At 41.2% G+C, this 27817-nt stretch overlaps 1 protein-coding gene across 8 annotated transcripts in view; it reads left to right on the forward strand.

Moving 5' to 3' along the window:
* Nucleotides 1-27817, forward strand: part of dab1a (DAB adaptor protein 1a) — a 227898-nt gene that overhangs the window by 120996 nt on the left and 79085 nt on the right. For 2 of the 8 annotated variants that reach the window (XM_086281777.1, XM_086281778.1), the window contains exon 1: nucleotides 25116-25444. The gene's annotated coding sequence lies outside the window, so the exon portion shown is untranslated. Of the gene's footprint in view, nucleotides 1-12634; nucleotides 12692-25113; nucleotides 25445-27817 lie in introns of those variants that run through there. The other 6 variants (XM_086281773.1, XM_086281771.1, XM_086281779.1 and 3 more) reach the window with 6 other exon arrangements.

The raw sequence follows: 27817 nt of genomic DNA on the forward strand, positions 1-27817 counted from the left end.
TGTACTGCCACATTTTGCCTATAATGCATGATATTGGTGTGGTGGGCATATCTAAATAAAACTGTAAGGAAGAATAAAGAAACCAGCAATCTTACCAATATCTGAAAATGGCTTCTGTTTCTTTTTCTCCTTCTCTCTTATTGTGTGCGAGTGTCAGCATAGCAGTTGCATAAATCATGTTCAACTCTTAATTCACTGAGAAAAACCTGTCACATCATTTTCATAAAGTTAGGCTGCTATTCAACTCTTCTTTATCCCCTCACTCAAGTGCCTGTCCCCGATTTCGACCTATTTGTCTCCGCTGGCAGAGTCTGCTGCTCTGTTACATTCTGAAAGTTCAATGGTCAGGAGGACATCCTTGCTCTAGCAGCACAGATCGTGACAAATAGGGAAAGGAGCGGGGTTGTGGGGCTGAATAAGAGGAAAATCAATGAGTGGGAACACTTTTATTTTTATTTTTTGCTTCTTGTCTTTTTGGGGTTTTTTTCCACATTTCTTTCTTTCACACTTAATTTCTCACAGTAGAGGGTTCTTCTGTTCTGCAGATATCTCTGTGATTCGACTGTTGGTAATTAAACTAACCGTCTGAATGACTGATGCAGATCTAGATAAAGGACTTATCCGTGGCTCCCTTTCACAGAAAAATCTTTTGGAGCAAGTGTAGAATGACAGTTTTAAAACTTGACTAAGGTTCTCCAGAGCAAATCTCTACTGTACATGTATAATGTATGGTGATATGTAAAGCAAGAGAGCCATTGAGAAATACTAAGGCAAAGGTGTAAGAAGAGTGAAAGAGACAGATAAAGAGGTGAAGGGAAAATGGCTATAGAGAGAGAGGTAAGGGGAGAAAGAAGGTGAAATAGCGTAAAACGCTGAGCACAGGGTGCTGCATGTTGGCGGGTATCAGGGGGAGTATTTGGTGGCTGGGAGCCAGTATGAGTGAGATGAAGGGAGGCGAGTCTGCAGAGCCAATAAATTACGGGCCTTCAAGCCCCACTTTACATTAATGGAATGTGCAGCGCTGCTCTCTCCAGTCTGCTGCTGAGATTAAAGAGTAGGGAAATGGCTGTGGACAGGCTCTCCCCAGCCTGGGCTCTTGGTGTGTTATGGGCCCAGAGAAATCCACAGAGTGGCCCCATGGTGCACATGCCCACAAAGCAGTGAAGACTCCACATATAGGTCTGGACTTTGCGTTTTAGTTGTAATATCATTACAACAAAACCTCCCAAGCATCTTTAAATTGTCATCACAAGCTATTGGCTTTTGGGTGCTCTCAGAGAATTTTCTTCTTTTTTTTAGAATCCCCCTCACGTTGGTGTTTATGTGAAATACTGTATTAAAGATCAGTTTCCAGGAAAGTCAACCTGGATACAGTGCGGTACTCTGAAGATTTCTTACAGATTATGTGGGATAAAGTGTGCGAGTACCAAAGAATGGCTGAAGCATATCCACCTAAACCCTGCTCTCTTTCAGCCTCTAAACCCATTACTCCACTATTCATCTCTCAATTGAACTGTGCCACTGTTGTGTCTCTGGCTTTCTCCTGGTGGCTTTACACTTGTTTGATGTAATCAGATGCATCTGGGAAGATTCAATTAAAATGCCGTTGCCTTTCTTAACTACTTCTCATTGCTTGCATGTCTCCTGCCAGTCTTTTAAAGTGATTACACACAATTATTTCAATTAGATGTCAGGAAGTAGTGCCATCATCATCAGACAGTAATCAGGTTGTGGAGGAGCGGTGGGAGCCATAGAGCGACAGCTCCTCTCATTCTCTTTCATTAAACATGGAGGAGAACATTGCTGTGCATTTTCTCTTTTCTTTTATAGTTTCCTTCTATTTTTCCAAAATGTGGCACACTTTTAGAAATGGAAGAAATACACTTTTTTGCCCCCTGCAAGCTGCTATCATGTCTGCTAATGAATTAAATCCATTTCTGGATCACTTTCTGAGAGACGGGTGAAGCTGAGGGATCGAGTGAGACACAAAGGAACAGGCCTCCCGTTTTCTCCCGGACAGAGCCAAATACACAGCCTTCTGGCTATGCTTTCCAGTGAGGAGCAGTCAGTATGATATGAGTTCCTCCCATTTTACAGATAATTTCAAATTCAAATTGATGTTAGCACGTGGAATGACATAGATACATGCGATTCACCCCCACAACCAACCCACCCCAATACCCATTTTTGTCTTGCTGCTCGATTCACATATGCACTGCAACTCTGAGACATTAACCGGCAAACCTTTACACAAATGTGTGAATCAGTCAGATAGGATATTCAAATATTATACCCTACCAACTGTCTTACACAAAACTGATGTAATGTGTGATTGTACTCATGTGTGAATAGAGCAGATTATTGTCCAAGTCCTCCTGCAAACACTTCCCAGGTATGTCTCCTCACCTAAACCCTATGGGGTATTTCCAGTTATCAGAATATATATATTGCAAACTATTGCCCGTGTTTTGTTTCCTCCTAAGTATAGGCAGTCAGTTATTATTAAGCTTTGAGTAAAATAAACAATATATGAAAAACAGCAGTCCTAAGATTCTTGCTAATTAACATTTATAAAAATACAAACAATAACAGAGAAATTTCTATGTCTTTGTATGTTGTTCAGCAGGAGCTCCTGCATGAAGCTGTGTGAGATGTTTATGGTGGTCTGTGTTTCTGTTGGAGCTCCAGAATGCTTGGGGAGCAGAATATGCCATAGCAGTTCTTATGGGACTCTGGTATCGTAACAAAGCTGCTGTGGCCCCTTGTGATAACAGAGGCTTTGCAGGAGGAGACATGCACAGCATAATGAACAACCCACCACCACTGCAGCACACGGTGCACATACACTCATTTACACCCATGTACACGTACATACAAGGTCAGAAGCGCACTGGTGTGTCTTTTTCCTCCTATATTATTTCACACACACGATAATCAACAATACACAAAAGTGCATACACAGTTATGAGGCAGCTCAGACCTCTGCAGCACATGCTTGGTTGCTTAGCCAAGGCCACGCTGACTGCATGCCTTAAAGCAGCATCAGTATGCTACAGGCATGATCCAGTGTCTACACCTCTCTGTTCTCCCTCCCTTCGTCCATCTCTCTTTTACGCCTCCCTCTCGGTTTTACATCTTACCTGCACCACTTTCTCCATGCAAACTGGGCTCTAGTATTCTCTCTGTTCCTGGTTGCTCCTTCTCTAAGTGTAAAACAATCAGATCAATCGTTTTAGCTAGCCCAACTGCTGTGTATTCATCTTTTTTGCAATTTTCAACCTTCTTATTTATAAATTGTGTGTATCTTCTTCTACTCCCTCACTGTTTTATATCTCTCTACACTTCTTTGTCTGTTTGTATCACCATGGTCTTGCTTCACTGCAGACTGGGCTTTTGAGTTTCCAGGTCCAAGTGGAGAGCAGCATGTTTGGATAATTATTCCGTTAGGATCAAGCCATACTGGTTAATGTTGTTTTTTTTGTTTGTATTGTAACCAGGGAATGGGGCCATTAATTGCCCCGCTGATGGCTGTCATCATCCACACCCCTCTAAGTCCGACACACAGGGGTAGAGTGTGTGTGTCTGTGTGTGTCTCAGCGGGTGTCTGATGGGAGGGTGCTCAAGTGTGGAGGACTCATCATGGGTTATTAGGAGCATGCAGGGGGGCCATCAAGCGTGAGAGATAGAGAGATAGAGGCAGCAAAGAAATGAAAACAGAGAAAATGGTTAAAAGTGAATAATTTCTAAAGCAAACTATTGCTGGAACAGAACTTTAGCTATGATGAAGTAGCTTCCTGCTCCTCGGGATACTTTTTGTCATTTTGGACAAACTTTTGTTGCTATGAATACTGTGTTTTGGGGAAGACAATGAATAATGTTAGATTTATGATGAGGACTTAAGTAGTTGGATGATACAGTTTTAATTTTGTCTCTGTACACAAACATTTTAAATTATTTTTAGTGAAGAAAGAAGACCAAGATACCCTGTACTCTGTATGATGTCACTGAGACCAGACCGGACCCACCCACCATCTATTTAAGTCTTTTGTTTACACTTAGCAGTCATTCAGAAGTTATTAAAGTAGGAATGGCCTTTAAAGGAAGAGAAACTAAAAGGACTTCTTTTAGTCAGTGAATAAACTCGGGAACTGCGGCATGAGGATAAATAAGAATTAAAACCCCAGCCAGACAAACTAGTTGATGACAACAGTCATGAGGGAAAAATGAGTATTGCAATTGGTCGCTGGAATTTGCAGTGAAATCAATTGCTAAAGCCTCAGTCATGCAGCACTAGAGACTGGTCATCGACCCCCCTGGACCCCCTGATAACCAGTGGTTGCTAGGGAAAACTGCAGTTGTTGAGAAAATGAAAATGATCGCAAAGGGTTACTGAAAACCTCCTTGCAACTGTTTTGATCACTAGAAGCTGCCCAAAGTTTCTATGAAACACTACAATTAATGTATCGAAGAAGTTAGGGTTAGTATCTTTCCCAAGTGTGGAGCAGCCAGGTATCAAATAACCAACCTTCTGATTAGTAGATGACCTACTCCATCTCCTGAGCTACAGCCACCCCTTGTACACTTCATCCTTCTAGTTTTATGAGTGTATACCTGCCAAAAATCACCAGCAGCTGGGTTCCACTCGCAGCCTTTCTTGCCCATTGCCTCTGGGTTTGGCAAACTATTTGGTTCACTGGATCATGAGCACATCTTTTGCTTCTCTGCACCCTTCTCTTCTTCATTCTGGTACAAATTAGTCTTAGTTATGTCTGTCCAAAGACTCTTATTCTAGATGTTTCGAGGAATCTAGCCTTTCTCGGTCTTGAGTGTTACCTGCAGAGATGGGCAGTAACGCGTTACTTGTAACGAGTAAAGTAAGGGATTACTATTGCAAAAACGGTAATTAGATTACCGTTACTTTCCCATAGGAACGCTGCGTTACTGCGTTACTAAAACCGTGATTTTTTTTTTGCGAGAATGTCTCACGACAGTGACGTAAGCGAGTGCGCCGTTAGTGACAACAGCTGTGTGCAGATCAACAATGGATCACATATCGATTGTGGGAGAGAGTATGAGCGTGCAGCGTTTAAAGCGTGGAAGTACTGACCTTACTTTGAGTTTGATTCCATAAAAAGTGACAAAACCATTAGCGTCCATTGTGCGTGGGAAGAAAACTTCTTTTTACAACGAAAAAAAACCCTAAACAAGCACCGAGTGCGCAACGACGTAATGGGAAATTCACAGAGAAACTCGCGGATTCTTCAACTGACCTCAGCACACCTGCACCAGGGTAAACCTCCACCTACCCCAGTCCTGCTTTACAGGTGAAAATAGAGCAAAAGGACCGCTGAGTCTTTGACTTTATTTATTTTCTGCTGTGTTTTACTTGCATCTATTTGAAAGACTAAGTGTAAACACAAAAAATATTTTATTTTATGTGCTGGAATGTGCAGAAAATAGCTTTAAATGTTAAACTAATTTATTCAAGTCAGAGAATGTTGCATATAATTAAATTTTTGCTTGATGCATAAAGTTAAAAGATTAAAACTGATAAAACAAGTTAAAAAAAGAGACTTTTCCATTTGATTACATTTTGTATGATGGATTATGCAGAAAAAGTAGAATTGGGCTGAAAGATCTATCGCTTTATCACCTCTTCAGGTTGTAAATCATGTTTTTAAAAAGTAACTAAGTAACTAAGTAATTAATTACTTTTGAAAATAAGTAATCAGTAAAGTAACGGGATTACTTTTTGGGGGAAGTAATCAGTAATTAGTTACTGATTACTTTTTTCAAGTAACTTGACCAACACTGGTTACCTGTAGTAAATTATTAATAGCCCTGCTTCCCTTAGAATGTTCATGACTTGGTGAATATTTTTCCCCCACCAAGGAAATAATTCTGTGGTCCTCGCTTTACTTGTCTTCTGTTGTCTTTAGGTTCCTTTGGTATTTCTGGTGTGCTCAGTGCATTCATTCTTTATAAAAATAAATAAAGTTTCATCTAGTTCTTTAAAAGATCTGCTTTATTTTAGCCTTCTTTCTTTGCATCAACACTTTTGGAATGGTATATTAAGAGTTAATGTGAACAGTGAATATCCTTAATGCATATTCAACTCAATCTGTAATGGAAAAAGAAAGGTGACACCTGGCTATGAATCTGCTTATCAGCAGAGGTGGAAAGAGTACTAAAATATTTTACTCAAGTAAAAGTACTATTACTTTGCTGAAATTTTACTCAAGTACAAGTAAAATTACCTGTCTAAAAATGTACTCAAGTAAAAGTAAAAAGTAGCTCATTTAAAATGTACTCAGAGTAAAAGTTACATAGTTTTCTGTCAGCAGGAGGACAGCCGCTTCCGAGTAGTGCAAAAAAAGACAGTGGGATATAAATCTCAAAGTAGTTCTTTTTTAGTGAAAAGAAAAACTTTACAAATTAAAGTGCAGTGGCAGTTAAACTGCAAGTCTATACATGAAAATGGATAATGGTCACCAAACCAATCAACCAAACTGTCAGGTATCACAGTGTTTTCAATACAAAACCATATCATTACTTCACATGAGAATGTGTTCTAAACTGTCAAATAAGAGAACAAATCCTGAACTGAACGGCAGCTGCTTTAAAAATGTTTTTTAATTTTTTAAACATGGCCCTGCCCTACTGTACCTCTAGATTAAAGTTCCTTTGTATCCATCCTAGAGTGTTACTCTCTGAACTTCCTGTTAATTTTGAGGAGCAGTTGATTTTCAGAGTTAGTAGAGTTCATCCTTGCTCACTTTGCAGTGAACAGTAGTCCAGCACAGCTAAAGAGACGTTCGAAGGCAGCTGAGGCAGGCAGGCCAGTGTTAAGTTTGAGAGAAAGTTTTTTGATATCCTTAATAAGACATCAATGCATTACATAGCTACCGCTGGTAAATTATACCAATATACCTTGTGTTTTTTTTTTTTTATTGGACAGTAACAGGCTAGTTAACGGGAGGTTGCAAGTGCTAATTAACAAGTAACAGAAGTCAGCTGTCTTTGACTAATCTAAGGTAAGTGAGCGCTCTGTTATTCTTTTGCCTGCAGTGTGAACATATGTGGGTTAAGTAAGAAAGTAGCCACTTCTGTCTTTAAATTAACTATTTTTTTAAATAAATTATTATTATTAACAAACAGGAAAAACGTAGGTAAACACATTTTCTTTTGGCAATTTACCAACCCAGTAAAAAAATGTAAGTTGCGTGGACAACAACGTGCCCGATTACAGCAAGTTGCTAGTACCAACCAACGTTATCTGTGTTCTTCACAGATGTCTTAACTTAATGTGATTAATTTGAACACAGCCTTTTTGCTACCATAACGGTACGAGTTGTATTTAACTTACCTCTACATGCTTGCGCAGGTTTGATGTGGAATTTTTAAAAGCTGCCAACTCAGTCTCTTTGGGCAAACACAGCTTACACTGCATAATAAAGCTGTTGCCTTTCTTGCACTTGAAGCCGAAATGGTCCCTTAAATACGGTCAGGGGTTCACATCCGTTTCTTCGAGTTCAGGGTCAGCAGAATTCGACGGGGCTTCTTTTTTCACTGGATCTGTAACACCGATGTCAGACTCCATCTTTAACGTGACCTTAGCGCCAATTTGTTCTACTACCCATCATTCCCTGCAGTATTTCCAAAGCGCAATGGGTTTTTTTTTTTTTTTTTATTTACTCAGTAACGGGTGTGATTGAAAACGTAGCGAACTACAATACTTTATAAAAAATATACTTAAGTAAAAGTAAAATTACAGACTTGAAAAATGACTTTAAAAAGTACAAATACACAAAAAAACTACTCAATTACAGTAACGCAAGTAAATGTAATTCGTTACTTTCCACCTCTGCTTATCAGTTATTTGTCTGATCAATTTCAAGTCTGTAAAAATGGAGAAACTTTATAAAAATTGCGCTAATTAACAGTTAAAACAGTATTTTATTTAAAACCAAATAACACAGGGATTCTTTCCAATTCAATTCAGTTTTATTTATATTGCACTAAATCACAACAACTGCTGTTTCCTCAGTGGTTATGGCATCTGTCCTCATGTCTAAGTCGTTGGCTTGGTCGGGAGTGTTAAAGACTAATGAGCTAGTGGGGTGGGGGTGGGTGGTACTGATTCAGGGCCATAACCACCGAGGAAACAGCAGCTGCTATCAAATTCCTTAAAAATGGCAGGGTGCCAGGTCTGGACATAGTGTCTGCGGAACTGCTTAAGCACGGCGGCATCAATGAAATAACGGACCTTTTCAATTCATCCTGGTCATCGATGCGAGTGCCAGAAGAGTGGCGAAAAGGAGTCATTATAAAGCTCCCCAAAAAAGGCAACCTGGCAGACTGCAACAACTGGCGAGGAATCACACTCCTTTCTGTTCCAGGCAAAGTGTTTAGCATTGTCCTCCTCCGAAGACTCCATAAGGCGGTGGACCAGAACCTCCGCCTCTCAATTACTTTCGTCGATTTCACAAAGGCATTTGATAGTGTCCATCGAGATTCCCTGTGTAATTTTGCCCGGTCATATGGCATCCCTGAGCAGTTTGTCAAAATATTCTAAACTCTATACCTTCATTCCAGTTGCTGCATTCGCACAGAGGAGGGCTACACGGATTTCTTCACCATCGAGACCGGTGTGAGGCAAGGGTGTATCCTCTCTCCCTTCCTCTTCCTTCTTGTCATTGACTTTGTTATGCGGAGTGCCATGGACCAAGATGGCTTTGGGATACCCTGGCATCCACCAACACGCCTGAATGACCTCGACTTCGCAGACGACATCGCTTTGTTGGCCGACATCCAGAAAAACATTATTACTATGGCATCATGCTTGGAGCAAGAGGCAGCCAAGGTGGGCTTACGGATCAATGGAAACAAGACCAAGGTCATGAGGATAGGTTACGTGTCGAATTGTAAAAGCGGGTGCGTTTTTTCAGCGGCTCCAGACGACCTGGTCGACCTCAAATATCGGTCTGGCGACGAAGATTCGCCTGCTCAACTCCATCGTTATACCTACCGCGATCTACGCCTGTGAGACGTGGAAAACATCAGCCAGAATCACCAAAAGACTCAATGTGGCCCAGCAGCTATGGCTAAGATGGATCCTGGGGGTCTCCTACTGCGACCATGTCACCAACGAAGAAGTACACCGTCAAACTGCCACACGTCCCCTCCAGGACATTGTGACTGAGCGGCGTGTGCGCTTTGGAGGCCATGTTCTACGTCAACCCCCACATTGACTGCCTAAGCTCGCCATCACATGGAACCCACCCCATGGAAGATGCAAACCAGGTGCCGCCAACATCAACACCCAAACGACCCTATTTGAGCAAGCACTTGGCAACAATGGGAAGGAAAAACTCCCTTTTAACAGGAAGAAACCACCATGCCGTTATCAGAGTAATTTTCTCAGGTGTTGCAAAGGTACTCAAACCACAGAAGGCATTGCATTACTGATTTAACTGGTTTGGGTCGGTTGGGGGACAGGAAAAATCGCTGCACGTAGATAAAATGTGAGAAGAACAAGTGGCGCTGCTGCATTTAGTAATAGATATGAAATGGTTAGATCATTTTACACACACACTTACACATATATACATATGGTGCACACACTGGTCGCTGTCATTGGCCACTGTTAATTTCCTGCGACGCACATCACAGCACATGAAGACAGATAAGAATAAAGGATAAGAATCTAGACAGCCTTGTACGCCATGATTAATTTATTTCATATTCTGCTTGCCTAGAATAAATGTGCAGTTAATATTTTATATTCCTATGTCTTTCCTCATGATTCCAACATGATTATGAGGGAGACACGTAGTCGGTGTGCATGTTTGGGAGGCGAGAGAGCGAGAGTGTGAAGGAGACAGAATGAAATCATACGTTCTGTGAATCGCATTGTTAATACTCTTTGTGTCTGTGCAGTGTTGCTAATGTGACGTTTAAGTAATTGAAATTGAAAACAAAATTAGATTGAAAGAGACAATTAAATGGGAACAGGAGATGACTGGAGTAGAAGAAGACTCTGAGGAGAGAGGGAATCACAGCATTACCATATGTAGTTCAGTGTGGGGGAGGAAACAAGTCCTGACACAGTTTTTTTTGTTTGTGCATCTAAACAATGCAAGAATAAATAGAATAAACCTATCTGTCTTTATTTTTTTCAGTTTAGCAGCAAGAAAATAAACTATATAGTTTAGTATTGTAGATCATGTGAATTACTCTTTTGGCCTCAATAACGGGCTGAATGCATACATACACAGAGATAAAGAGAGAGTTACAGATTTCATATAAATTAATAATACTACCCTTGAAATTATGTTATTGTTCATAATTGAAATCTTAAAATAAGCATGCTGAGAAGTCATTGGGTATTAATAGTATAATTTGCCAGATTCACAAAGCAATTGAAGACTCAAAACGCTTCATCATTCTACACTAAAATTATATGATGGAAGTCCCACGCATGCCTCCCTTTGAAGGTGTATGTAGTAATTGTATTTCTGTGAATATACCGTATTTTTCGGACCATAAGGCGCACTGTCGATGAAGGGCTCTGTTTTCATACATAGGGCGCACCAGATTATAAGGCGCATTAGGCGAAATAAAACAGTCAGATAAATCAAACTTTACTCAACTCATTCTTCTTGCTTCCTCCACTTCCGTATCATTGTTTGATTAATTTTGAATTCTCTTGCAGCTGCTCTATTCCCATGTTGTTGCAGTATATTAATGACTAACCGTGTTTTGTGGATAGATTATCTCAGTTGTTCTCCTGACTGAAGTTTGGTCCATTTACAGCAGCCTGCCATGCAATTGCATTTGTGCCTAACCATCGAGAACCCTCACGTTAACTTTTGTCGAGTGGACAAAAGTTAGCGTTCATCCTCCAGCTTCAGTATTTATGTTATGCTAACATAGCTGTGTCGCTAGTGATCATGTAGCACATCATTATAGACCACCTAGTCCATCTTCAGTAACCCTACAAAAGTCACTGCTGTTTGTTTTTTTTTGTCTTCATTTATGTTGGAAGTGATAGCAGAGCTGTATGTTTTAATTCTTTCAAAAATCTCTCAGTCAGAACATGGTATATCATGTTTAGGTGGACACTAGCGAGCTAACTTCCTGCTAACTTCTAACTCCGTTAAATTTAATAAATTCAGTTTTCATGGATGCCTGGATGTTAAACTTAATTGTTACACCTGGTAAAGCAGCAACGCTGATCATTTTATTAAAGATGAAAGGATTTAGACAGTTTTTAACTCTCAGTGATGCCACAGTGTTCGTTTGACTTTGGGACCTGAAGCGGACAGAGTTTTGGTCCCAGATTACTCTGCGAGGCTCCTGACTACGGTAGCTGTAATGCTCCGACGATCCACCAAGCGATGCGGCTTCGTAGCTTACGAATGTCGTATTAAAACATATTTATGCACCACATAAAATCGGTTCGAGGTCAGTAAGCACAACCAGAATACATACATAAGGCGCACTGGATTATAAAGCGCACTGTCGATTTTTGAGAAAATTAAAGGATTTTAAGTACGCCCTTATACTCCGAAAAATATGGTACATACAAATGTCTCCACAGATTAATGCAGAGAAATATTTTATGGTGATGAAGTCAGCATGTTGCATTTGGACCTGCATGTCAAAAAAAGCTGACCAGTTGACCCAGCCTCTCTTTGTGAGGGAAGTTTGGATGGAAACTCTTGATCTGAACTGGAATCATTAACCTGTGCTTCAAATCCCTGCTCTGCGCCTGTAATGATGTTGAATATTAGAGTTAAAAAAGGCATATTTCTGTATGAAAATGAATAGTCTCTTTACTGTAGACAAAGACACATGTTCCTGCCTTTTTTCCTTTACATACTCTTGTCATATGGTTGCAGTAGGAGTAAAGGAGCAAGTGGCGATAATAGGAAGTAAGAGCCATAGGCTGATGGAAAAGTTAATTAGAGGCCAGGACAGTCATCTCCACCTTCTGACCCATTTCCACCCCTCCCATCATCTCCATCTGCATCTGTCATTCACATTCCCACGACTGCTAATGAGCGTATTCTGAGGCATACATTATGTCTGCAGCTGTACCTTTTTCCCGGTTTAGTGCAGCTCATCTGTTTTTTTTTTCTCCATCAGAAAGAGCGAGCTATTCGTTCCCACCATGTCTCCAATTAGAATCCCCTCAATTCATGTTTCTATCATTTCTCCCTCTTCTCTCTATCCTCTTGTTTCTCTCATCTGCCGGTGTTGGAAGCAGGTTGTAAAACAGCGTGCCTTATCCAAATGGAGACGAGCCCTGCGGTCACCGTAGTTTTGTTACTGAGGCAGAGTCACATTATTCTCTTTAGTCTGCTTGTGTGTACGCTTATGTGTGTATATGTGTGTTTTGAGGCTGTGCATGACATTAGCCTCGCAGTCACAGGTAATGATCTCATATCCCCGTTGGTGACTGGAGGCACACAAGGAGAATTATATACACACACACACTGTGAAAGGGAAAGATGTGGAAAAGAGATTGGTATTGTAATGGTACTCTAATGGGTTACCTGACAAGTGCTTTTTCTTAATGTTGTATCCCTCTCTCCCCCCTTCCTTTTTTCTCCCTCGCTCTCTTCTACAGGTGCATTTTCCCTCTTTGAGGAGCAGTGATATGGACACCAGGTGTGGTGACGCTAAGGTATGCATTCACTTCTGAGAGCACACACACTTGTGTGCTTTTAACACGTTATGAGAGGCGCTGCCCTCTCATCTTATTTGTTCAATTCTACCTTTTATTCAGAAAGTTGACCAAAAATGTGACACTTTGACAGAACGCTATGCACTGTGTAATACACTTTAGTGTCTGTGTGAATACAATACCCTGTGTGAAGCTAACAGTAGTGTAAACTCATACTAAATGCTATAGACAAATTAGTACCCCAATAAAGCATCAGACATCCATGGATGTTGTTGTCTGGACTAAATGTGGTCAGCCACTCACAGTCTTTAAAAATATGCCCCTTTGCTTTTAAATGTGGCAGTAAATGGAAAGGTGAAGAGTTTTGACAGAGACCTAAACAGAACTATAATTTTAACCATAAATTCATGCTTACACACAGTAATTTTCCATTGATTATAGGGCTGAAAGATGCCTAAATGGTACTAAGCTTTCAGAAATGGGTTAAACATTGTTTCAAAACTGAAATTTTAATATGTGTACAGATCACAACTAGTTGTTGTTTTTTATTTTGTTTGGTTGTGAATTGTTGTGATCTGATATCCACACAATGTCGGCTCCAGGTACACGTACAAATATTACTAATGGCAGCTTATCTTTTTTTCAACTATGAAAAGTACATGTAAGTGTTGTTCCCAAATGCTTAGGTGGAACAGTGGTGAACTGGTAAGCAATGTGTCATATGACATACTTGATGCCGCATGGATAAAAATCAGCCAAAGAGACGGCGAAGAACTCATGTATTTAAGAACAACGTTCCATCATTTCCCATTTTTATCTCAACTTCAATGGAATATCTTTCAATACTAAAACTAAAAAATGCTGTTTATCAAACAATTTCTGATACATGAAACTGTAAATAAACAGCACAGTGAAGGTGGTCCTCATCCTAAAACATTCCCCTCCCTCAGTACTCCACACATGCAGAGGAGTTCAACCTGGATAGCCAGCCAGCAAAATGTTAATGCGGACGGCTTTTCAATCTGTCGCGATGATGCTGTATTTAATGTGATCCATTGACGGTTTCTTGTAAACCTAGTTTTTCATAGAGCTTTTAATCAACACTTAATTGTTTACGAATGTGCTACAATATGATAATTCAAAGAACAGACATAGTTTGACATCTTCAAGAAAAGAATTCATGAAAAATAATCAAAGTTAGATAAATCGCATCTGTTTTTTACATATTAATTTAGAAGTTTCAAAGTTTTTGGAAGCATAAAAATTAATAAGAAGAAGCAAAGCATAGAAGTTTTGAAATTAGGTTTTCACATGCTGTACCACACATAGGAATGTCTTTTTCTAAATATCTTTTCAGTGTCCTGCAAAAATGTCTCAATTCTTTTCACGTTTTTAACCAAATCTTTATTTTGTTTAGATGTCTGGACTGTTTTCAAGGAGCTGTTGCTGGGTTGGTGGTGGCCAATTCCCAAAAGTCTGCTGCTGCAAAAAAAAAGAAAAAAAAGAAAAAGGAAAAATGAATGACCCAAGAAAACCCAGAGGAAGGGGGGAAAAGTGTCATGAAGGCACCTTTTGCAAAAAATCTGAGCCTGCTTTTGAAAAATTAGTTCTGGATGCTAACATTACACTTTATACTGACCCAGGTTATTTAGCTGGTGCCAATTTGAATATAGTTTCAATCAGACAAATTATACCTGCTGTTAAATTTAACATTTCTTTAGATTTGAATCCACCTGCTATCAGATTAGATGTTTTTTTTTCTCTTCTTGCAGCCTCTCACCCCCCTCAGACACACAATGATGCCCTTATATTCCTGGCTCTCAATTTTTCTATTTATACCCACTGAGATGAGCAATGAGCCCCAGGCATCCCTCACTCACTAACCAAAGTACACGTTGACTCACACTGGCACAGAAACACAATTTCTCCCTGAAACACAAGTATACACGTGTTTTGAGTTAAAGTTGAGGTGGAGGGTACAGAGTTTCATCAGCTGTGTATCTGGCCATATCTACTAAAGTAATGCAGTTAGCAATAGTGTGTAGCCTCAGAAAACACAGAGGACTGGAGTTCCTGCTGTGTCCTTGCTTTCAGCATTGTGCTTCACAGCATCAAAAGGAAAAGGCATTCTAAAAACCAATACCATTTTCTATTCTGCAATTTTTTAAACCTGCCTAGGTTTGTAAACCTAGGCAACATGAAAATGCTATAAATAAAAGAGACAAGGCAGTCTTAGCAGAGCCATCAAGAGACATAATCCTGAAACAACTTTGGGATGTGTTTTCATTACTGTCACAAAGCACAATATTTGCATTTTTTTTAATTCAACAGTGTAAGCAAATTTTATATTAATCTATAAAGTCACTTGACATTTTTTCTGAATCTGACACACAGAAAAGAGTGAGAAAGACACTGTGGGGTTAATACCAGTGCTATAAAGGAAACCTGTTCTGAAGTGTGTGTCTAGTAATTAACTTCGGCAATCAAAAAGCAATTAGCAGCAAACCATTAACCTGTTGTTTTTTTGTGACCTCAACTAAAAGGTGTGTTTATCACATTAAATACACGCCTGCATGCCTACATCTGCACATGTCCAGACATACTGGACAAGCTATCAAGCACAGAGGGAAGCAAAGAAAGCTTGAGTACTACTGTGTAACTGAACCAGTAAAAATGAATGAAGACAACATCCATGAGACTCAGCCTATTCTGCATTATTTACAATATTGAGCATGCACTAAAACTGTTGTCAGCTTGACTATCCAAACTTCACCTGTTATAATAGGATACTCACTAACAAGTGAGCATTTTAACTCTTCAGTACAGCTTGAGGTTGCAATCGTATGCCAATATAATGGTATAAAAACTGACGATTTTTTTTTTACATATATTTGCTCATTGTCAGTATTTAAAAAAGCATGTAATGTAAAAACCATAAATTAGTATTTTATATTTATCAGAAACTGCATTAAAAACACAATATCTATAAATGTGCTTTTGTTTTTGTGTGTATATTAGAAATATTTGAGATAGCAGACAGCAGTAGACACATTGCCAGTATAGGAGAATGTCTGACTAGCAGGTGCTTAATATGTTTGCTCCATATTCAGTTAGAAATCAAATAAAAGGCTTTTTCTTGAATAATTTTCATGAACACAAATAAACAGAAAAATAAATCAGAGCTGCAAAACAGTCTACAAAACTGATGGAAATTAAAGCTTCACTGACAACTTAATTCATGGACAAAACACATCAGCTCATGCTAATGTTGCTGGTAATGTTATCACCACTGTGCCTGTCACTTAAAATCCTGTTAATCTTTTCCTGCTAATAACCTTCTTTAATTACTTCCCAGGCCCAAATTATGTTCCTATTATGATACATATATACATGCATATAATATTTAAGCATGGGGTTTGTGTATTTCTGTGCTTATTTTCTAATTTTTTGAAAACTCTTATGCAGGGGTGTCAAACATAAGGCCCAGGGGCCAAAATTGGCCTGCCAAAGACTCCAATCTGGCCCACTTAACAACTTTAGAATATATGAAGTACATGAATATATGAAGTACTTTTAACTGTCTTTTCACATGTTTTGCAGCTGTTCCTATTGATAAAGCCCCCACCACCACCACGAGTAAAACTGGTGAATTGGTATCAATCCATAACATAACATTAGTATCACAGATATAAACTAATCTGAAAACCTGGTTTAGGGTGTCTAGACTGAAAGTAAAGTGAGTTTAGGATGGTGGTAGGGCTCATAGCTGTTATTATAGAGGGATGGGATACCCTTTCCCCCCCCCCTCGTTCAAGGTAGCTAGAGGGCATCTATGTGTGTAGATTCCCATGTCTGTATATGCAAATGTTTTAATGAAACATGATGAAATATGATGGAAGCTTTCAGAGGCAGAAGCCCTCAAAGTTACACATCCTGATAAAAGCATAAATGTGTGACATTTCTGCCTCACGTTGTTGTGTTTAACCCCCTGCAGGTTGGTGCACATGCACAGACGCGCTCACACACAAACCAAATCATCCCAAGTCAACTACTCGAGTCAACCTTGTTCTGGTGTTGAGAGTGCATGAGAATACATACGAGCCACTCACCCAGCTTTGAGGTCACTGCCCCAAGTGCTCAGATTACCACAGACACCACCGGTCACTTCACCTTCTACTTCTTGTCAAGCTCCTCTCTCAACCACTCTAGGGGGCATTTCCCATGTTGATACTCTGCACAGATGTTCATGTATACTATACCAGCCACTTTATTATAGCATTCCACGTATGCCTTGCCTACTCGCATCGTGCACCTTGCTGTTATGTGCTGAATTATCTTAAGGGTATCGTTGCACCGCCTGCACCTGGGGTCTTGCTTGGTGTGGTAGACCCCAGCTTCTGTTGATCTCATGCTCAGAGCTTGTTTCTATGCTGCCATGATTAGTGCCTCTGCGCTGTTTTTCGGTCCTACCAACCATTAGTAGGATATTTCTATAACAGTCAATATATATATTCCTTTCTGATCTATTTTCCATCTCAAAAAGCCATCTCTCCTCATCTCCACATGCTCTTTTCCTCCCTTCACATCTGTCAGGTGTTTGATATCCTGATACATCTGAGTTATTGAAGAGTGGCATGCTTTGATAGCTGCAGTTGAACTGTGATATTTCATCTTCAGAAGGGGTTCCAGTGTCATATCTCCATGCCATCAACCTCTGCTATCCCTCTCACTTTTTAGTTCCTTCTTTCTGACACACACACACACTCGCACGCACACAACTCTGGATGTGTGGCGAAATACAGGAGAGAGTTGATGAGATAGGTCATTGTATCCTTGTGTGTACGTTTGGCTCATCACTTAATCTTGTTTTGTTGAGACCCATCTTGTGTAGATGGGTCTCTCAAATTCACCTCCAGACATATTGATGCCTTGTCAGAGGAGACTGTGTCATTCATAGGTGTCAAGTGATTGTAACAGTTTTATTGTATAGTCATGTGACCACAGTGGGCATATTTGATTGCAGTATAGAGGTACAAGACTTCGAACACATGGCTACAATTGGCTCTTTAACAAGTGAAACAACTTGTGTTCAGCAGACACACAAATAATAATCACTCAACTCCTTTTCTGTTGGGTTGGGTTATTCCATCTCGATGGTAGTGCATCTATAACTGACACCACTGACATCACATCTCTGTTGAGTTGTGATAAGATATGGTTTGACCTTCTATGCAGAAATATCCCCAGTCACAGCTTATGTTTAACCCTGAATCTGAATTATAGCAGGTCAACATGTTAGAGGCCTCAAGGTTCTACCCAAGCTTTTGCTGAACTGACTGTCCATAGTACCACTGTACTGTGTAGCGTTTACATCAGTTCAGCTCTGCAGAACTATGCTCAGGCAATTAGAGAGCTGCTTTTGTTGCCTTTAACGAGTTTGACCAGTTTTGCTGATAATATGCACAAATTTCCATTCTTTCTGCGCTTCTTTTTTTCTTTCCCTTTTTATTTTTGGTCTCTGTCCCTATTTTTCTTTTTTCCTCTCCTATCTCTTTCTTTGTCCCCTTGCTGAATATGTGTGAATTAGAGAAATCCTAATCCTCTGAAATAAATATTCTTTTTGAACAGTACACTGGAGCTGACTGTCAGATTATATCCATCTGGACATTCCCATGGATTACCCTAAAAGAGTTGTATGTGTCCACGGGAATGAATGGTTATGCGTGAGTATGTGACAGGTGTTAGTGGAAGGTGAGAAAGCTATCTACTGATTTAGCAACATCCAGTGCTTGGCTGTAGCAGGGTACACTACAAGTCAAATGAATTTAGAATACAAAATATGAGTCAAAGTTACAATCTAAATATCTAGTAATTAACAGACAGTTACATTCTTCAATCAACAGAGTACATGAAGTTATTACTTTTTAAAGCCTGCTGTCATCATAAAGAATACTTATAGTTTAGTTGAATGCAGGTCTAATTATCTATTGCTACTGCACCTACTTATACTGCGTACTAGTGACATGCAGTGACTTTTGCAAGCTGAAAGAAATACTGTTCCCCAACTGTTTGACAAAATATACTGTACCAGATTAAAAAAAAATATGTTGCCTTTCTTTTGTTCTTCTATATAAGCTGTGATGAGTTTGAAAGGTGAAGCCAGTTAGGAGGTACCTTAAACCTGTATTCTGTTCAATGGCCAGTAACCTTTTGATATTTTTATTTTAAGATTAATTTTTGTAATGCAGCAAAGTGAAAGCAAAATATTCTGTGGAACTATAAATTTAGTTTAATTCTTATCTGGTCTGCTGGTTTTTATGGGAACTTGGTGCTACGTAAACGCTAATCAAAACATCGTCATTAGATAAACTCTTTTTCTGGCATCAGTGTAGTACAAATTTCAAAGCGTTAAATATGTTGTTCACTTTGAGCAATCTGACTCAATACATTAAAGATAGCATTTAAATGAATATATTCTGCAATATGTACTGAAATACATTTTAAAGTAACACTCCCAGCACTTCCCACATGAGGAATTATCTGTTCAACCAAGCTGAGACAGACGGACAGAGACTGAGAGCAGAGAAAGGTAAGCGAGAGAAGAGATACTGAGGGAGGATGATACGGCAAAACGGGCAGAGATACTGAAGTGTGGGAAGGAGATAGAGAGGAGGGCTCTGCATAGATAGAGAGAGCTGACTACAGTTAGCACAAGGAGCGAAAGGATGATGTTAGGAGAGAGTGGTGAGGCACTGCATGAGGTTATATGATGGGGTGAAAAGTTTAGGGAGAAATGTGAGGTGGAGAAGGAGTATTTATTATTCAAATGAGGTTTAGAAGCACAGGAGTAGATTTATGAACAATATAAATATGTCCCTGTGAACTTCATGAGAGCTACTAACATTTTACCCATTTTATAACCACAGAGCTTGCACGATATTCAGTCACTCAGCATCACATTGTCACTCCTGGTCAAATGTCAGTATCTCTTGGCTTGAAGATCTAACCAGTAATCATAGAAAGAACATGAAGGATTGATAGTAATGAGACAACAAAATATACGACAAAAAACCCCAAAATCAAAACACAGGGCGTCGCGTTCATGGGGATGTGTTACTTGAGGTTTCTGTGAGATGATGAAATACGATTGACATCCCTTTTAGAAGCTAAAACTTGCGCAGTGGCTATAAAAAAACAATTGTGGATGGTGATAACATTTATATTTCATGGCAATAGCCAAAAATAGAATCCAAGTATTGTACCAGGAATATGCATTTTAATATATCCATGTTTTTTTCTTCTTTTAGGAGACTCTTCTGTTACCATCATATCTGTACCTTTGTTCTGGCCTAATTTAGATTATTAATGCTAGTCTCTGCTAGTCTCACACTAGTCTGAACACATCTTAAGTAATGGCTGTAGTTATACTTTGAGAGTAATCCAATCGTTCTTTGTTGATCTAACAGATAAAGCAGTCCTCTCTATTTCTTCACTTTCTCAAACAGTTAGATCCAAAAATATTAGAATAGATTTTTCTTTATCTGAGGAGACCATTAATTTGCATGTTTTGAAGAAAACTTTGAAATAATCCAAAAAGATATAGAATTTATTGCACTTAAATAAATATATGTGTTAGTATATGTGTAAATCTATGTGTAGGCATCGGTGGGGTATATATCTCTTTTCAAAGGAACAGTGATATTAAGAACTAAAGGAAGAAGAGTGAAGAAGTCTGAAGCTAAATTGTTATTCTAAGCAAAAAGGACTTTTTCTGCATCTGATCCCGGCCAGACTGAAGTTTTCTAAGGGGTATGCGTCTGGGTGAAAAAACACTTTGTGAAAACTGCACCAGTTCTATCCGAAGCACAGTCAAGCAAACCACGTTACCCACAATATCATGTGTATAAGCCTTTTGCAGAGATAGAAAAGCACATTTGAAAGTCCTGTAAAGAGAAGACTACTCAGTAATGATTTCCTGGGATAAGCAGCAGTCGCTAAAGTCCTTCTCAGGAGGTGAAACAAAGGCCAAACCCTATTTAACTGTTCTAGTGACAGTAGATAATTGGAAAAGTTTGTTAATGAATTGGAACAGAAGGGTACAGCAATGGAAGGCTTTCTTTACAGAGATGAACAGGAGAAACAATGATGCTGCAAGATACACTATGTGAGAAAAATATTGGTCCACACCTTTTAATCTTTGAGTTGAGGGGCTTTCAATCCAATGGCCACAGATGTATAAAATTAAGCACCTAGCCATGCAGTCTGCTCTGACAACCATAGTGACTGGGTTGTTCAAAAGAGCTTATTGAATCTGAATGTGGTACTGTAAGAGGATGTCACTGCTGCACGTCTTCCCTTCCAGATATTCCTCGAGTGGCTGTAAGTGGTATTATAGCAAAGTAGAATTGTTTAGGAACCACAGCAACTCAACCACAAAGTGATAGAACATATAAAATTACAGAGGAGGGCTGCTGACTGCTGAGGCACACGATGCGTAAAAGTCGCCAACACTTTTTTTTTTTTTTTTCTTGCCTGTCCCGTTTGGCTCTTTTGCCATCAGAATTATTGTCTAAAGGCAAAGAAAGATGCCCAACGGATTTACTTTACCAAATTGACCATCCCAGCCTTGCCATAATGGTCCATTTGATTCACCTTTTATTGTTTATTTTATTTTCACTTGCTGAATACGGGACAGACTTGACTGGAGGAAAGAAGGGGAGAAAGAAAGAGGGAAAGAGAAACAGCTGAGAAGAGGGACGGGGGAGAAGGGCAAAAAACAAAAACCAACAGAATGGGCAGCAAAAAAAAAAAAAAAAGCATATATCGATCACCTGGATCACCTGTTGAGAAAGAAAAAGGAAAACAAGCAGAAGAGCAGAAGAGAACAAGAGTAATAGAATAAACAACATCACAATGATATATGGGAATAACAGTAAATACTAAATATTAAACATTATTGTGCAGCACATAAGATCAACAGAACACAGTGTGCTTTGAGGTAGGAGCAAAAAAGGGTGTAGTTTGTGGGTGTGATCACCCGTGTGTACACCTGTGAGCATGGACGCGCTTGTTTTTTTAAAAGGTTCCTTCATGTAATGATCTGCTAGAGGGTGTGGGGGGGCCACAGCCCCGTCCTCCAGGGCATGAAGCAGGTATGGAGGAGATCAAAACTCCAGACATCTAGAGGCCCCCAGAACACAAGAGACCAAGGAAGACTAACAGAGGGGCAGCCGCGCCACTGTCCCAGAAAGAGCTGAGGAGAGTCCCAGATGAGGGTTCACTCAGCAGCCGCGGAGCAGAAGCCAGGGGGAGTTGCAGTGACGCGCCCGTGAGCTCCGCCGGCAGCCAGCTGTGCCTGAGTGACCGAGCCCCAGGCCGAGAGGCCGGGGGCACCCCACCTCCGAAGTGGCCCGAGCGAGCCCCAGGCTCCAGGCCCCGATAAGCGGCCGCCAAGGAGTGAGCCGGTGTGTACCTGGACGCCCATCCCCAGACACAAAGAACCACCAACGCACCGATGTCTGAGGGAGTCTGCCACTGGCAGGGGAAGTGATGGTGGGGGGAGATAGGCCTCCAAACCTTGGAGGGCCTGAGATGTCCCCAGAGAGGTGGCGCCTGACACCCAACCTGACATATAGACACAGACATACAGGCACACACAGATACAAACATCCATTCCCTCCCTCATGCTCTCATATGCACTTACTCCACACTCAACCAACATGGAGACAGACATAAAGAGACACTGTACACACGATCACACTCCCCAAGCGTACTCTACGAACCGGGTCTAGGTACCCTTGCCCCTGGAGGGGGGAACTGCACCCAGACCCAGGTGGTGTTACCCTTTTCCCTGCGGTAGGGAGAGGCAGACCGCCCCGACTCCGCAGCAGCAGGGAGGCCCCACACTCCAGACCGCAGTCGGACGGCCAACTCCTCCTCCTAGCCCCCCCGCTCCAACAGGTCGCAGAGAACGGGGGTGAGAGAAGACTCCAAACCTCTCTCCACCCGTTCATTGTAGTGTTGATGCATGTGTGTTCTAAGGTGCATTTAAAACCCAGGAGGGCATGGAGCTACCTGCCAGAGAGCAGCAGGTAAGCGCATGGTCCCTCCTGCTAGCCCTCAATGTCTACGTGTATTTAAAATTGAGAGGTGGGCAACGACGCCAGGGGTGAGGTGTACACCCTGATGGTAACTCGGATTCCGTGTATCGTGCCCACCCCCAAGATCCTATATGTATGTGTAATGAGAGTGTGAGTAATGTGAATGTCTAAGTTGTGGGATAAAATTGAGGCAGAGGCAGCCAGAAGGGGACAGAGGGGGGGGGGGGGGGGGTAGCCTCCTCTGCACCCTGGTGACATACCCCTACTCCAAGGCCCTGCATGTGTGGGTGGTTGTGGTGGAGCGGGAAGAGGGAGGCAGCTGGAGATGGGGAGGGAAGGAAGGGAGGGGCAAGTGACCCCTCCCTGGGGCCAGCTCCCCCGCTGACCCCAGTAGGCACCCCCATACTCCGCGACCCGCCAGGGGAAGGGGGCCCAGGCCCATTCAGACCGGGGCCCAGTGCAGCGCCTCCCGGCCCCACAGAGCCCGGGACAGTCCACCCAACCCCACCACAGAGAAAACTGAACCCACCCCATCATCCACTCATCTTCCAGACTACATAAGACAATAGACGCCCAGGCTGAGATCTTCCTCCACCTCTCCTGTATCTCCCCTTCCTGCAGAGAGAGTTCCTGAAGAGAGGAAAGCTCCTGCAAGATGTGACAATCTCCCCCACCAGTTGAAGAGCCCCCCAGGTGGCTCGACGCACCGGCGGCACCCTGCGCCAGGGCTGGGCCCCCATGTACCCACCCGCCCACAACCCCGGCAACACACCAACCAGGACCCAAGCCCCCGAGGCCCAGCCAGTCGCCAACACTTTGATGACTTTTGAGTTCCAAAAGTCTCATAGCGTTAACATCAACACAGAAATTGGGCACCGTGAGCTTCGTCGCATGGGTGTCCATGTCTAAGCATGCTGTTGGAAACATTCACCTTCACTGGATGGATTACATTCTGAGTGAGTGAATGCTCTGCCATTTGCTTTGTTTCTATGTGATGTAGGTTCATATTTATGCTGAGCATCATGGAACTGGCAGTCTCCTGATCATTCTCTGAACTGGGTTACTTTGATAAAAGCTAGCATTATTTGTATTGCAAGAATGTTTTCGAAACATGGCAAGATCATGCTACGCATGACGTATGAAGTGGCAAAAACTAATGCTAAGATGTTCTGAAATTAATTTGTCTGGAAAAAATACTTTTAGACCTTTTTGTTTATTCCTAAGTAGTATTTTTAACATATTCCACACTATGCTCGTGTCATACTCTTACATTAAAATAAAGACCTCTATCTTTGTTTGAACACGGAAGAGATTTTAGGTGGAGGAGTGCCGAGTGTCTTCCAGTGTTTGCAGAGATCAGAGGAATCGTGTCCGTGCTGAAGCTCCTAAACTCCCCACAGAAGCGCAACACATTTGAGAGTAGGGGATGATGATTTAAGGCCAGAGACTGGGGGAGAAAGAGAGAAGATGAGGTGCAGGAATAAAAAAGTAAAAGGGAAGGATTAAATGAGGACAGGCTGCACAAGATTAAGGCTTATGGGAGACTGGAGGAAAATCATGCAGCTGAAAAATATGATTCAGTCAGCTCAGTATAGTTGCATCACTCTTATAATTACATTTTTTTTTGCCATTCTTATACTAATTAATCAACAACATTAAGGAAGATGTATTTTCTGTCTTTAGGACACTTTTCTTTCATTTCTTCAAAACTTTGAACTTGAACTTGAAAACTTTAAGTGTGTGCTCCCACTCTCTGAGCAGGAAGGTTAGACACCATGGTGAATCTGCCAAGTGCATGACTCAGAAATGATTTGGGCTGCATGACTTAACTGTGGGTGGTTAACCAATCAATAGTCTGTACTGAATGACTGGGTGATGACTGGCTGGTGCATTCATGTTTCGGTGAGTGGGTTTTGTATGCCAGCAATACTTGGTGTGCAGAAAAAGAGTTGATGTGTGATGATGGTGAATTTTGGACAGTACAGTCATCTTAAAACTTGCCTCTAAGCTACATCCAGTGCTGTCTGTTCCAACAGTGATGCAGCCTCTCCATTCACAAGGACTTTGTTTCCACGTGTCTTCATTTTAAACCTAAATCCACCAGTAAGCTCCTCCTCCACACTCATCCACTTTTTTTTCTTTCTTTTTTTGTGGTCATTATAGTTCTGTAATAGACATTTTTAAATCCTTCACCATCACCCAGTGCTTCTCTTTTTCTCCTCTTCACTCCTACCTCCCATCTCCCCTTACTCCTTGAAAGCTGGAAATCAGGACAGTTCAGCAGCGGAGGGGTTAAGATGAACCCAGCCTTGTGATTGGCTGCAGGCCGGCGGTCTGAACCAGCCTACAGATAGAGGTAACCAGGCAACCTCAGAGAGAGAGAGGGAGAGGAAAGAAGAGGGGGGCATAGGACCGAGGAGCGGAGAAAAAAAAGCGCTGAAAGAAGCCTGGCATAGTTTTGTAAGGATTGTGGGAAAAGATGTAAGGAAGCTCGCACGCGCTCTCTCCGGCATGGAAAACTGGATTACTCTCCCTGCTGAAACACACTGTGGATGTCTGAATAAACCAGGAGGGGATTCACGGGAATGAATGGAGACTAAAGCCTTTTCTGAAAATGGGAACTAACAGTGCTCTTTTTCGCAGTAGTGCAAAGGTAAGTGCGTCAATGCAAACAGCCCGAATGGAAACGAACAGAACAAGTGGCAAATTTCGTCCTGTGCGTAAGGTCCTGCCAGCGTGTACTTTTTAGATCGCTGTGTGATAGTTGAATGTGATCAGAAGCCTGTGGATTCTGTGTGCTCTGCCACTGACACTGCAATGAATTATCTATTGCTGCTGCTGCTGCATCGGGATTTTAGCGCATGTATGTATGTGTGTGTTTGTGTGTGTGTGTGTGGATTGAAGCTTGTGGGGGGAGTGACCCTCTCAGAGAAATAGTAGAGGGAGGCTGTGTGTGTGCTGTAAAGCGGGAGGGAAGACAGCGGTTTGGTGCATTTGGCGTGTGTAGTTTTACGGGGCGTCCCCACACTCGGAGATTCCGCAACAGATTTACGCGCTTAACGACTATAAAGTGTCGAAACCATAAGTTTTATTCCTTTCTCTCTCTGAAACACACGTGTTTCCTACCCCACTTGGGCAAAATTTGACATAGGAGTGCCCTGACTTTATAGTTACCGTATTATACTTTGTGGGATTTTTCTTGAAGATAGCTTTTTTACGTGTCTTTTGTGACCTTACTGTGATTGAGCTTTTTTTTTTTTTTTTAAATAAACAAGTTTATAAAAAAAAACTTTTTAATTCTCTTTTGTGTATGGAGGTCTTCTGATGTATTGGCGTTTGTCCACGTTTTAGAGGGCTGTCTCACAATAGAAGGGGTATGAAATGTACTGAAACGCAAAACATGATGAGATTCTGTTGATGAAGTGAAAGTGTAGAAATCCATGCAATGGTGTGTGAGCTACAGATGGTCCTCAATCACTAGGTTTTGGTTGATAGGGTAAGAGAGAGGGCGACAGATCCAGGGGAGGAGAGTTGAATGGGCAACCCGGTCAGGTTGCTTTGGGGGGGCCCAGGATCCGCTGCAGCTAAAAGCCGCATTAATCATGAAACCGTGGCGCTCTGCAGACCCTCACTCTCTTCTCTCTCCCTGTCTGGCGCACAAGCTGCATCAGCTTTATATACATCGTAGTGTATTGCTTTGATGTAGCTCGTGTAACTGGTTTATGCCATTGTGAATACTTGTTTTATACCCATGTTTCAGATTATATTTTTCTTGCGATACAGTCATTAGGGATATGGTAATATCAGTGCGTCATGGTTGGTCCAACCCAAGCCCATCTCCGTGTATATGTTTACCCAACAACTGCTCTTTTATTGTCAGGTGCTGTCAGTTTACTTGAGTATTTTGAATTTATGGTGCTCTGCTGTACTGCACTTCAGATGGAAACACTTCACCTATTATGCCACTCCTGATACCTGTTGTTAGTTCACAGATAAAATGCCCACACCAGACCAGTGCCAATTTTTAAATAAAACTTGCGACATGCTACTTTTAGCTCTAAACGTTTGAGTGACAGACTATTTTACTGGAGTTACTCGATTTGAGTAAAGGATTTGGATACTTTTTCCTCTTCTGCCAAACAGACCTACTTCTGCCTGTATAGACCCAGCTGGCGACTCCAGGTTGTCATAGAAACCCTCAGAGTATTGTGAGGAAACTCAAAGAAAACACTGTTGAAGGCTCTCTTTCTTCCTCTTTCAATTCTCAGCTCCGTCTGTCCCATGTACAGCCTCCCTTTTGCCTATTCTCAGTCACTTTTCAGAACCCAGGCTGCGTCCTGCAATTTTAGTTTTTATGTGTACTCGATAATGGTAGACAACGCTCCTGAATGAATGTTGGACTAAATCTTAAAGAGAAAAGGGTTCTCTAAGTTTATGTAGTCTTGAAGTCATGAAATCTTTGGAAGCTGGAGCTTACTGTTCTGTTCCTAAAGCGTCTCACTGCCTTTGTAAAAGCTGGCTTGTAGCTGATTTTGTATCTCAGTTGGAAAACCTTCTTTTCACCCCATTGTTTTGTGATCTACAGAAACTCTAGCGACACCATGTAAATCACTGCATAAAATCACAAACTGTCGGAAAATAAAGCACCATCTAAAAAGGATTGCAATGAGCTCAAGGTCTTGCTTTAACTGTGCATCGTGTGAAGTTTAAATGGTACGACTGCTATCACAGAGAAATGTTGAGGCCTTTGTGTAGACCTGGCTGTTTGCTGATCACTGAGCTTTAGTTCAAGTACAACTTAATTTGCTTTTAGCTGCAGGCGGGTAGACCACAAAGTTTTTGTGTTGGCCAAAAAATAATACATAGTGAGGTATTTTTTAATTAGTTATGTTTCACATTATTATACTGAAGCACCATCATGAGAGGTGAAAGGAGTAAAGGTAATATAGCATACAGTATGTTAGTCCATTTGTTCTTTGTAATGAACAGAGCTTGACTTATAATTCACGTTGTTGCCTTTTTTGCC

Source organism: Aulonocara sp. 'chitande type north' Nkhata Bay, linkage group LG23 (genome assembly GCF_057382095.1).
Source record: "Aulonocara sp. 'chitande type north' Nkhata Bay isolate Kocher_YH1m ecotype deep benthic linkage group LG23, A_spYH_male_GT1.1, whole genome shotgun sequence".
In the NCBI taxonomy this organism is placed as follows: Eukaryota; Metazoa; Chordata; class Actinopteri; order Cichliformes; family Cichlidae; genus Aulonocara; species Aulonocara sp. 'chitande type north' Nkhata Bay.